This window comes from Micropterus salmoides, unplaced genomic scaffold (assembly GCF_014851395.1).
Source record: "Micropterus salmoides isolate LMB-PRFRI ecotype aquatic unplaced genomic scaffold, ASM1485139v1 Ms_hic_scaffold_20, whole genome shotgun sequence".
NCBI classification, from domain to species: Eukaryota; Metazoa; Chordata; class Actinopteri; order Centrarchiformes; family Centrarchidae; genus Micropterus; species Micropterus salmoides.
This window is the reverse complement of record NW_024041151.1, coordinates 14,924,784-14,937,383: the sequence shown is the minus strand read 5'-3', so window position 1 is coordinate 14,937,383 and position 12,600 is coordinate 14,924,784. Positions and strand designations below refer to the sequence as shown.

Here is a 12,600-nt window from a genome sequence, read left to right as displayed (position 1 = left end):
TTCTGAAACACCCACTATAAAGATGTTTGACCTAGCTAGGGACCTAGATGCACCATAAAGACATCATTTGGTTTGTAAATAAGGCTGCGTAATATAGGTTGCTCCTAGTAGTATTCAGTATAAAATAATATCCACGTGTTCAAATATGATGCATCTATTTACATTGTGGTTTGTTTAGACAATCAGTGTTATTGTGAAAAACAGTCATCCATCCATCTGCTGTAATACCTCTCAGGTTGTTGTTTTTAAGATGAAAGGGAAAGGCATAATTGTTAATATTTCATTGCTGTGTTCACTAATTATTCAATACTGGGGAACTGAAATGACACTATAAAGACTAACATTTTCCATTGTTCAGCGGTATGAAAAAATATATGGCCACAACAGAATTCTAATGGTGGTCTTAGCAAATGAAATTCACAAACAGCAAAAAGGATATTGTTCCCTTAAAAATGCCAAAACCACTAAAATATGATATTGACCAAGATGTTGTTTGAGACATTTAACTCCATGAATAACCGCATGTGTTAAAACAGTTGCAAAAGGACAATTCTCTGTTTCTGCTTTTGGGAGTGAGGATTTGGTGAATTTCTTACTTCAGAGCAGCTCCACGTAATTTGTTTTAAAATCGCTCAAAATATCAGTGGGATTCTACATCACTGCCTGTCCTCCCAGTAGCCCTTACGATATTTATATTATAGTTGATATCTCTGTTTTCAGTTTTCAAAAACAGACAGAAACAAGGAGGATGTGATAGTTATTTGACAGATACTCTGATGAGATTTGATAGTTTTGGAGCCTATTTGGCTGTTTTCCAGTCTTTAAATTTTCTTTGGTCCTCCTGGCAGCTCTGCTGTAGTTAACGAGCATGTTTGCAGGTGGCTCTCCCCATCTCTTCAGCTGCCCCTCCCTTTCCACTGCTGCACTCCATGCCCATGTGATTGCATTAACAGGAAGTGTGCAGATAGGGAACAACAGAAACGATAGGGTTTCATCACCATGTTGCCATACATCACTTGTACTTGTTGCTTTCTTCCACCTTCTCACATCTTCTCTCCCTCTTCATCTGTCACACATCTCCCAAGCTGTTGTATTGTATTTTTCTTGTTGTATCCAACTGTAACAGCCGCTACACTCTCTCTGGAGCCACTTCACAGATGTTTACCCCAATCTTATCATGTAAATGTTTAGAAGGCATGTAAAAAATTAAGAATCCATGTTCTCATATGGAGTGAAACTTTCTCAGTCTGGATTGCCACATTAAGGAGTGTGCTGCAACACTAGCAGGCTGAGGTGGACAAAAAATAATCAGATCTTGAGCATCCATTAAAATATGTTCGACCTTGATACACATTATGAGCAATGGCTCCGGACATCCTTCATTTTGGACAAATGTCAGTCTATAGCCTCCTTGGTACTTGACACTGAAAGCCATGACAATGAACTGTACAACTGCCAACTCAAAATACATATCTTGTGAATCCATGAAACGTAGCTTATCCATTTCTTGCCTGAACAAATTGAGTAAGACAACCTTTATTTTTTCAAAAGCATTTAATGAAACTTGGGCTTTTCAACAGTCCTCACCTAAACTGATGATTGAATGTCTCCGAAGTGTTTTAAAATGTAAGCTGAAGAGACTGGATAGCTGAAGGGACTATTTTCCCTTTTCTTTTTACTGTGACTCTTCTGCAATTTGTCACAGCTGCAAATGTCTGCTCATATGGATAATCTTTTCACCGAGCAAATATATAAACCCCAACTCTCCTGCAGCAGACACACACACACACACACACACACACACACTCACTCATACATATCGTCACACTATTTTTTGCTTTGAAATGTGCTGCATAACCTCATTAGCAGCTTATGAATCTTTTAGGGGCCCTTTTTTCAGAAATTCCAGACAGAATGAGAGGGCCCTGATATCTGTCCCGCAGGCTGGAAAAGAGGAAGGAAAAGGCTCCAATATTATTCAGTCTATCCAATTAGGCAACATTTATAAATAGAAACTCTTATGTAAGATGGCATGGGAGAGAAAGAAAAAGTTTGAATGTGTTAAAGGTTGGAATGGTTGTATCAACTCTTGCATTGTGCAGTAGCTTTCCTTATGTTTTCATAATTCTTCTTTCTCCAATGTTGTAATGTTTCTTATTGAATTGTTTATATTGTATACTTATTTTTGTTTTCTCGGCAGCCCTTTGTACGTTGTAGCTTAAAAAATGTCATATAAATACCACGTATGAACAAGTAACTCTGACATTTACAGGTCACAGTCATGGCTGAAGGGACCACTGACAGTTTGATTCCTTAGTCTTTAAAAGAGTTATTGATTTTCTTGCAAAACAGTAAGCTGAGGCAGCCTTGCAAGGATGCTCCCAATATACTATAACCACTGCACTATATATGACAGACGACAGACAAGAAGACAGAGACAGTTAGAGAAGCAACAAAGAGATTGTGTGTGCGTGCACTTGTTTCCTGTTATGATTTACTTGACTCAGCCTTCTATCCTCTCTCTCAGACTCATTCCTGCATCCGTCCTGTCAAATGCCCCCACACGCACACACACACACACACACACACACACACACACACACACACACACACACACACACACACACACACATAAAATGTGGAGTCAGGGTACTTTTAGATCTAAAATATCATTTCTCATAAACTACTTTCCTTTTTGCTATAAAGTTTACAAATATTCTGATAAATGATCAAATATCAGTGAAGGGACTCTCTTCTCTCTGTAATTCAGGTACCCTTAAAGTTAGCACAAGCAGCTGCTAAACTACTGTAGTGCTTATTTATCTCAATAAGTGATGACAGACTCGTCCTCTGGTCCTGCCGGTAGGGCAAACTGCTGTGTGATGTGGAGGAACATGTGAGGTGAATGGAGAGAGGGATGAAAGAAAAAGAGAAGGAAATATATCAAAGGAGACTGGAACATCTACAAAGGTCTAGCTAGACTTTTGAGCTTATATGATCAGAGTGTTTACTCAAATTGGAGATGTGTGTTATGTGATAGGCTCTAATTCAATTGCTCTTTCTGGCCTGTCTGTGCAAAGGTCAAACACATGCACACACTCAAATAGAGAGCGAGAGAGAGTAATAGAGGACACCATCGTATTGGTCACTGCATGTTTTTAATTAAAGGTTGCATTGCTATGCCTATTGCTGACGGATCCCCCTTTCTTTTAATACATACACTGTTCCCTCCTTGTAACAACTATAACAGAATGCACAGACATATATAATGAAACCTGAATGAACCAGTGTGACGAGGAGTAATGCTTTTGCTTATTCTTATTTTATGTATTGGTTTAGAGGGGATTATTCTTACTGGTTCCATACCAGTTTTATTCTTTGTTTGCTTTTCTGTGTGCACACACATTATTATTTTATATTAAGCGTGATCTATCTATCTATACTATACTCATATCTGGCCTAAGATCTGTGTCACAGAAAATGATGGACATGCCTAAAAGTAATGATTGTATTGTATGTACTGTATTTATGTTATATACTATACATTTGATGGTCTACGAAATTCAAAAAAGAAAAAGCACACACACACACACAAACACACACATCTACACAAAACATATACTGTACATCAAACGTCTGTGACTCAGGAGGTAGAGCGGGTTGCCCGTTAAGTCAACGGTTCAATCCCCGGCTCGTCCAGGCTGCGTGTCGAAGTGTCCTTGGGCAAGATACTGAACCCCGAATTGCCGTTGGTGGCTACTCCACCAGTGTGTGAATGTTTTTGTTTGAGCACTTAGGCTTAGTGTGTGAATGGTGAATACGATGCAGTGTAAAAGCGCTTTGAGTGGTCGCAAAGACTCAAAAGGCGCTATACAAATACAGAGCATTTACATTTAAATATAATACATTAACACATGCTCAAGTAGAAATCCATGTAGACCACAATTGTAAATTTGCACTGATTCAGAAGGGACCATAAAGTGACATATTTGGCACCTACATTTCACCACATACAGCTTTTCCCAACTGACTCGCTCATCAGGAAACAGATCTCCTCACCATAGGGAACCACTGTATCTCCTAACATCATCAAATACAAAGTCAGGATGAGTCTCTCAAAATCCCATCTCATCCATTTTAGTTTATTCAGGATTGTTTACCGTCCATTTTGAAGTGAACTGTCTCTTTGCACGGTGAAGTTTTCTTTCAGTTGCATGAACGATGTTAGCATAGGTAAAAGCACTTTCATTCTGCAGAAGTAAGAAACCTATCTTCCTTTCTCCTAAAGTTGTAAGCAATTATACAATTTCAGTCTTCTCCTCCACTAAAGCTCTCCCTCTCTGACACTGTCACAGTCCGTCCTCCTCCTGCAGTCTACTCCTGGAGTCTACTCCTGCCTTTCTCCTCCATCACTGGAGGTCATCCTATTTTAGCACATGCTTAAAACGGAACTGATCTAACCTAGATTTAAGGAGTGTGCGTGTGTGTGTACGTGTGTTTGTGTGTGTGTGGCAATGACGGTGGTGGTGGGGGGTTGCAGTTGTGTCTCTGGAAAGTCAAGTGTGTGTCGTGTGTGTGTGTTAAGTGTGTCAGTGACGCAGGAAGATAGGAAGCAAAGATACGTTGCGCAGGTAAGCGAAAAACATAGAGAGACGGGTAGAGACACTGTAAGAGATTATTGACCAGCGGGGAGCATCAGGGTCATCACAGAGTCATCATGGGCAACTTGGCCGACCGGGTCGGGCCTAAGAAAAGGTTTGTCAGGGAGGCGAGCTCTCTTCAGCAGCACCTGCTATCCGACTCTGGAGATGTAAGTGCTACTGATTGATGGTTCTGTGTTCAAATATTTAAAGGAGATTTGTATTGTTCTCTCTGTGTAGAAATCAGCTCAGAAATCATTGGGACATTTTTTGTAAGGGTAGTAGTTGTAATTTCATACTTTGCAAGCATGGGAAAAGTGTCAGTTATTAAAAAGACGATGACTTCATGGTTATAACGCTGCTCTTTCTGGCTTAAATGTAACTTTTCACAGTTTTGAGTGAGTTGTATACATAATCGCTTGCATGAAGTTAGAGAACAATTAGCTTATTATATGTCAGACGTAATCAGTTTCGAGGTTACATGCGATTAGAGTAAGTGTTTGTATAGGATCAAGTAGAACAGCCATATGACTTTGATGGCGCTGTCATTTTCAGTGGGCTATGTAGCGCTGAGTTATGTTATACTGCGCTGTTCCTGGTGTTGTACTGTACCATACTGTACTAACACAATGTGCTTCTCGTAATGGTCGCTGAGAATTCAAGTGAAAGCTGAGAATATCATTAACTCACTCACCCTCACTCACCACTATTTTCCCTAAAATTGCTAATGTGCCATTAGTATCTAGTTGGCACAATGTAGTCGTCACTAATGACAACGAAATCATGAATAATCTCCACTTACCAAAGCACAGCAGTAACAATGATTAAAACCACTTACCTCATCTTAATGTAGTCTGCATACATTTATATTACGTATGATATTTTTACTTCCTCATTCAGTCAGCTTCATTCAAGTGATTTCACTCTTGAGCCATTCTTGCAAATCATATTTCATGTGGAATTTTCAGTTGGTTAGTTTTTAAATATAAGTTATGTTTTGTACACTTGGAACAGCGTAGAGAATGTGGTGATTGAGAAGAGATGAGTTAAGAGTCACTACAATACAGATAGAGACTGCCAAACTAGGTGAAATCACAGTGTGATGGCTTGCGTGTAGGCTGAGGAACAGCAAGGGAGCACTGCGCTCAGGCTAACAAAGCACAGTGTTGTGCATACAAATAGTCATTTATTTTTGCGAGATGTCTGTACAGTAAAAGGTCAGAGTGTGGTTGATTATGTGTAGGGTGACGTCCATGTGACGTTTGTGGACACAGTAAATAATTTTGATTTGATTACTTCTAAGTGAAGACTCACAGTTAATGCTTTTTCCAGACTAAGAAAACTTCTTAAACATAGCTATATGGATGTATTTATATAGGTGCTTGTTTGCTGTATATAACTATATGCTTTCCTATGGATTTCTGTATGCAGTTTCTGCATGCTTTAGGCACATCATTGACTGTATGACATATAGGCTGTCACAGTCTGAAGGGTGGGTGTGAATGATATGAACCCAGGGGCTCTTGTCAGCATAATACCTACTTTATGGTAGCCATTCATAACACGACCAAGGCAGGGCCAGCCTCTCAGGGGTCTGATTGAACCGTGGTCTACCCTTTTCATTCCAGTCGAGCCACAACTTAAAGTGTACTTTGCCTTTCTCTGATTTAATATGCCAGCACAGATTGGCAGGTCTGCAATGACAGTGACTATACATCTAAATATACTGACTTAAAGACCTCCATCTAAGCAATATGACTGCATTTAGATCGCAGACCACGGACAACTTACCCAGCAACATTAGTTTCAGTGTTGACAGTGTTCTCCTGAGCTGTACTAAACTGTGGTTTATCTCCCTGTTCCATCAGGTGCTGCTCAAATAGTAATCAGCATCTGAATTATTCACTGACTTTTATGGGAGAGTGTACACAAGTAACTTCCAAAATTAGTAATTGATCTTACGTTATCATAGGTATGTACTTACTAGAAGTATTTACCAATGATGGCCATTAAATTCGAATATACGAAAAAACAGCATGCATTGACCTAAATGCTAATCTTATCTAAGGCTCAAGATTATGCATTCATGCTTCTGCAATAAAGGCACAATTGATAGAATCATGTGAAAAGGCAAAAAAAGCCAAATTATTAGTGAACTTACTGACCCGGTAAAGATCATGACGTGACGAAAGGAAACACGCAAAACTACTGTTACTAAAAAAAGAGGCAAAACCGTCAGAGAAAACTGTTAGGAAACAGTAGATGACTTCTGAAAGCTTTCTCTAGGCCCTATCATGTGCTTATCATCCTCCCCAGTGGGTATAGGAAGGGCCTCGGGCTCCAGTTTACATGCTCTTTTCATGTCTGCTTTGACTAGACAAACCTCAGAAGAGTTCTGAGCCGGAAACCAGAGAAACAAACTAGAAATAGGGTGTGGGAAAGAGCTGAGAGAAAATTGGATTTTATGCATTCTTTTTGAGTATAAAATATGCATTTGTTTGTGTGTGGTGCAAATTATTGACAGTTAGTTGCTCCATCAGGGGTTACCTTTGAGGCCACATATCAGAATCAGAATCAGCTTTATTTTCCAGGTATGTGTACAAATATGAGAAATTTGAATCAGGATTGTACATTTCTCATGATGTGCTTACTTACGCAATAATACACTAATAATAAGACAATAATAAAATCACACACAGGCTACAGTATAGAGAACACATATATATCCACGCTATAAACAAAAACAGTATAGACAGATTGAGACAATGGTGCAAAGAGCAGAGTACAAAGGATGCAGGAGTAAAATTATTATCATAATTATGTACATGTCGGAGGTGGATGAGATTTACAGGTACACATACGCATACATGCATACATGCATACATGTACACATACACAGTGATGGAGCATAGTGCAAAGGATGCCGGAATAAATAAGTATTAAGTGCAGGTGTTATGTACTTGAGGTAGGTGGATTTGGTATACAGTATATACAATATACAAAATGACAATATGAACAGCTCTGAAACAGAGAATGATGAATAAATAATAAGTAGTAATGAGTAAACAGGTGGCTGAGTAGAGACAGAGTTACTGGGTTATATCATAGAAGTTACGGTTGCTCTGGTGAATGCCGCACTATACAAATGTATATTATACATTATACATGATTTCTTTTCCACTAAGTACCACTATACTGTTGACTGTAGAAGCCATCAGTTTGTTTATTGGGCTCATTTGGCGGCAATGCTCTGTCCGGTTGCAATTTGCCATTAAAAAGAAGAAAAGGAAGAAGTTGCGAATGTTGCGATTGTCATTTCCTCCGGTAAGCGCACAATACCCATGTTTGAGCTGAGACAACACTATCTTGTTGAAATTCATGCACTACGCAAGTACATAGTGTACGCGCTGTACTACATGGAAGTGTACTAACTGAAATGTGTCCAAATTGAGAGCGTTAAACTCCCAGGTTCAGGAATACATTTTTCAGTCATCTTTCAGTCACCAGTCCAGTCATGAGAGAGTCATACATGGGAACCAGACTCCTTACCTTACCCTGACCTCACCAGAACTTCTGATGTAGTCAGATGTAGTCTCTTGTTTAATACAGGGAAACAGCACAAATGTAAATTGCTGTACAGAAAGAACAGGGCCACGTGTCTACAGCCTTGCTAGCAGCTCTATGAGATTATACTTAAGCATAGTGGTGCTTTTAAGCATAGTGGTGCTTTTGCGTGTGATAGTATGCTAACATTTGCTACTGTAAATAGCACTAAACTGATGGATATGTAAAAATGTATTGGACAAATTAAAATGTCCTGATGGTGGCACTATATTAAAAGTTAGAGATTGACTACAGTTATCACACTTGTTCCTGATAAATGTCTGTACCAAATTTCATGGCAATCCATCCAGTTGTTGTAGAGACATCTCATTGCAAAACCACACATATGAAATTCATGGTGGCACTATGAATCAGAAGATTACCAAAGTCAGTAGGATTAATTAATCCACTAGGAGCTGTGTAGTTCTGTACAAACCTTTGTGCCAATCCATGTAGTAGAAGTTGAGCTATTTCACTGTATAAGTGAAAACTTTCACCTGCTGGTGCCGCTATAGGAAAAGTCATGGGATCACCAAAGTCATCAGGATGCACCGTAGATATCTTTACTAAATATTATGGCAGCACACTGAATAGTTGTCTAGACATTTCACTAAAAGAAGTCTGATATCTAATATTGAGATATTTCAGTCTAGACCAAAACGGTGGCCCAACCATCCCCAGTCATGCCACTAGCATGGCTATTAAGTAAGTAGAAAGAATTCAAAAAGACTACCAGAGAGAAAAAGCTAACCGCTTAAGCCTCATTACCTCTTGTTTACATGACACTTAATTGGAAGCCATAGATCCATTAAATGCTACGGTTACAAAGCCTTAATGCTTAGAAGTGCAACCCTATAGCCCAGTACAAGGTTTTAGGCATAAGAGTAACTATACTAGTGTGCTCTTGATGAATGACTATAAAATACAATGAAGTGCTGGTTGTTTTATCTGTTTATCTCATTTGTGACGGAGTGACGCCACCATGTTCAACACAAATGTATAGGCTATGACTAATCGGGCATTATGCTGCTTAGTGTTATGATGCAGAAGGACCTGCTAGAGAAAAGAAAACCTTTGTTCTCTCAGGAACATGGCGAGATGTATTGAACACTGTACATAACAGGGACTTTTTTTACATTTCAGCGCTTCTGCATCCATGTTTCTGGGAAGGATCTGAAAAGGCTATTTTAGAGATTTACACTATTACAAAAACGTGCGCTACAGTATTCTCACTATCATTGTCATAATCCTGGCATTAAGTTTTCATTTAGACCTCTTTTACTACCTTATAGAGATTATCATTGCCACATGTGGATATGTGCCTCAATTGAGTGCACTGATTTTCTGTGGTGCAAACATTAGATGGAGAAGATTCCACTTTATTTTGTGTTTCTCATCGGCTCACTCTCTTGCCGTGTACTTTTACTTGTACTTTGTTTACAGTCTACTTCAAACGTGAGCCATATCTGCCTCCTGTGTGTAAACTCAAAATACTCATATTTGTACTTCAATAAAGTCAGGAGTACATACCAGGAGCAGAACTAATGTCACATCTGCAATGGGTGCAAAGACAGAGATAACTGAAGGTGATTCTAAGTTATAGTTGGGAAAAGGGACCTGAGGGTCTCTGCTAATTATCTGTCTTCTCATCTAACATGAGCGAACAAGTATATTTCCCAATCATTAGGATTAATGATTATTACCAGACAGTGTGAAAAAAAGGACACCTGATTGTGTGCCCATTGAACAGTATTACGCACATTAGCTGTCACTGAAACCATGCTAACCTGTACTGGAATAGCGTAGGTGAGCTGTGTTGACAGCAGTCCAGTGACACACTGAAAACTCATCTGCCAGATGGCTCAGGGGGAGGGCTTCAACCAGGGAGAACTTTAATCAATCTGATTAAGGGGAAATGCTGCCTGTATTTTTAGCCACTCCATGGCAGACCAGTGGTCATTCATTGAATTCTGTTTTATTAGCTCTCATGTTTATCTCTTGGATGGGTAGATTTATAAACAGGGACTGAACTAAAGTTGGACCTAGAATAAAGTAACCATTGGCTAGTTTAACTAATATGGTTGTTTTGGTCATTTATTTATGAATAAGAGCAATAGTCACTATATTGTTCCAATAATAAGGGCTTCATGTATGACCTGACTGCTGAAACTGACAAATTACAATTGGTCTTGGACTAGGGTAACTTATTGTTTCCAGGGCTGCAGCCTGGGCCACTGACCGGATGCTGTTTAATGCCAAGTAGCAACATGACCTTAATATGAAAATCCCCAAAGATATGCTTCCACAGACTCGGGGAGATTCCAGTAAATTCCTCTCAAACTTAAAACATTCCAAATGTTGATGGTTATTTGGTCCCAATATGAATATGGTGTTATTTATCAGTTGAATTTTAATTTGAAAGGTATTTTTTTGTTTTATCCCTAAAAGAAAAAAACATTCCGTACGTATCACAGTAGTGAAGTAGCACTTAAATCTGGTTCAAACTAAGAGATGTCTGTTCTGTGGAATAGGTTGCAGTGCAAACATTATAGAAAGCTCCTGCTGGCTCCAGACAATTCCTGCCTCAAACATGTGTTCTGTGGCCAGCTGTCTACTCTTTTTCTGGCATGACTGATTATTTTAACTGATGCAATAAGGAAAGTCAGGAAAACTATCCCAGATAGATAAAAAAAATACACAGTTAAACAGCACAGAGATGTGTAATAATGGTAAACAAGAATTTAATGGAAATTGAATGCTGGAATTTTAAAGATATGATGCAAAAGAAAAACTATGTATACTGTATTACTCATAATAAGATCATAATAAGAACATCTATGTCATTCTGCATCTGTCATCATTTGTTATTTCCTCTTCTTTCTTTAGCCAACGCAAAATGTGCATGATGTCAGTAAGTGGTTTACAGTATAGTATGCACCATCTCATATTTACACACCAAGACTGTGTAAACAAACACCCTTCCTGTCTTTGACAGATTAGGATGTAAGCCCTCATGCAGCTCTGAGAGATGTGCCTCGCCCTGACTCACAGAGTCCCAGCTGGTTGCCTTTTTGTTTTTTTTGAATCATTATGCTTTGCAAATTTGTAGCTATGTAGTAAAAGTGTATAGTAGGAGTTCAAACTGGTACTGTGTACTGAATTTAAAGGTGGCTGAGTGTGTGTTTGTGTGGATGCAGGTGCTTGCATGCCTCTGGGACCTTCAAATGCTCCATCACAGTTGTGTTTTCTCTAATGTGGGACAGTGGGGAGTTGCCTGGAAAACACCTGGCCATACGAGGCACTATGTTCTGGAAAGCCTGAACCTTTGCAGTGTTTATAAAGTATTACTCATCCCAAATAATTATAAATTAATGCTCAAAGATTATGAAAGACAGAGAAACGGTGAACTCTTATAGTTCATAATCAGACATGAGTACATCACATCACTTATGTAGAAATTATTTGCAGATGTGTGTGTATGTGTCTGTTGGAAGGTGTTGGGTTGCATGTGTGTTACATTTCTGGCATTAACACCTGTCATTAGCATTATGTGATTGAAGGTTAGTTGGCTTGGGGAGTGGCCATGTGTCATTTTGGAGAAATTCACACTCCACACTGCTCCATTTTAATTTGGTGAGTGCATAAGAAGTGTGGCTTTGTTGTCTCAAGGCAACCATGAAATCAAGTGATGTCAGTTAGTTAATGCCATTAGCTAAGTAAGGAAGAAACTCTCATTTCAGTCATCATTCTCCAATTCACCCACTGGCTTCTAAAGAGTTTTTGCTGACCTTTCCTGACCTTTAAAATATCATGTGATTTACGTGATAACTCAAAATTAACCTTAGATAAAATTATGAGATTTTCACTGACAGCAATATTAGATGTTTGCCCAGTTATTTACATTGAAGTTGGCATGTGTGCATTTGTATCATGGCCCCTGCTGCACCCTTATAGACTCAGATTCAGTCCAAATGATGGATATCAATGAACATCAACATTGACTTCTGTCTGCTCTGAAAAAGCCGCTATTTCATCATCTCGTGGTACAATTGTGAACAGTCAGGCTCGATTTCATAAATGCTTCTGCTATCTAACCAGCTTCTCTGACTTGTCTTTGTCTCTTTATATCTGCAGTTTCGGCTTTAAAATCTGTAGGGCTTTTTTGTTTGATGGTTGATGAATCTGTTGATAACTGTCTTGATTAATCAGTTAGTTGTTTGTCCTATAAAATGCCTAGAAAATGGTGAAAAATGTAGATCAGTGTTCCCCAAAGCCCAAGCTGACTTCTTCAAATGTCTTGTTTTGTCCACAAACCAAAGATATTCAGTTTCTTGTCAAAGAGAAGTGTACCAAATAG

General features: G+C 38.9%; 1 protein-coding gene across 4 annotated transcripts in view; it reads left to right on the top strand.

Moving 5' to 3' along the window:
• Window positions 1-12,600, top strand: part of rgs3a (regulator of G protein signaling 3a) — a 157,776-nt gene that overhangs the window by 77,572 nt on the left and 67,604 nt on the right. The window lies entirely within an intron of this gene.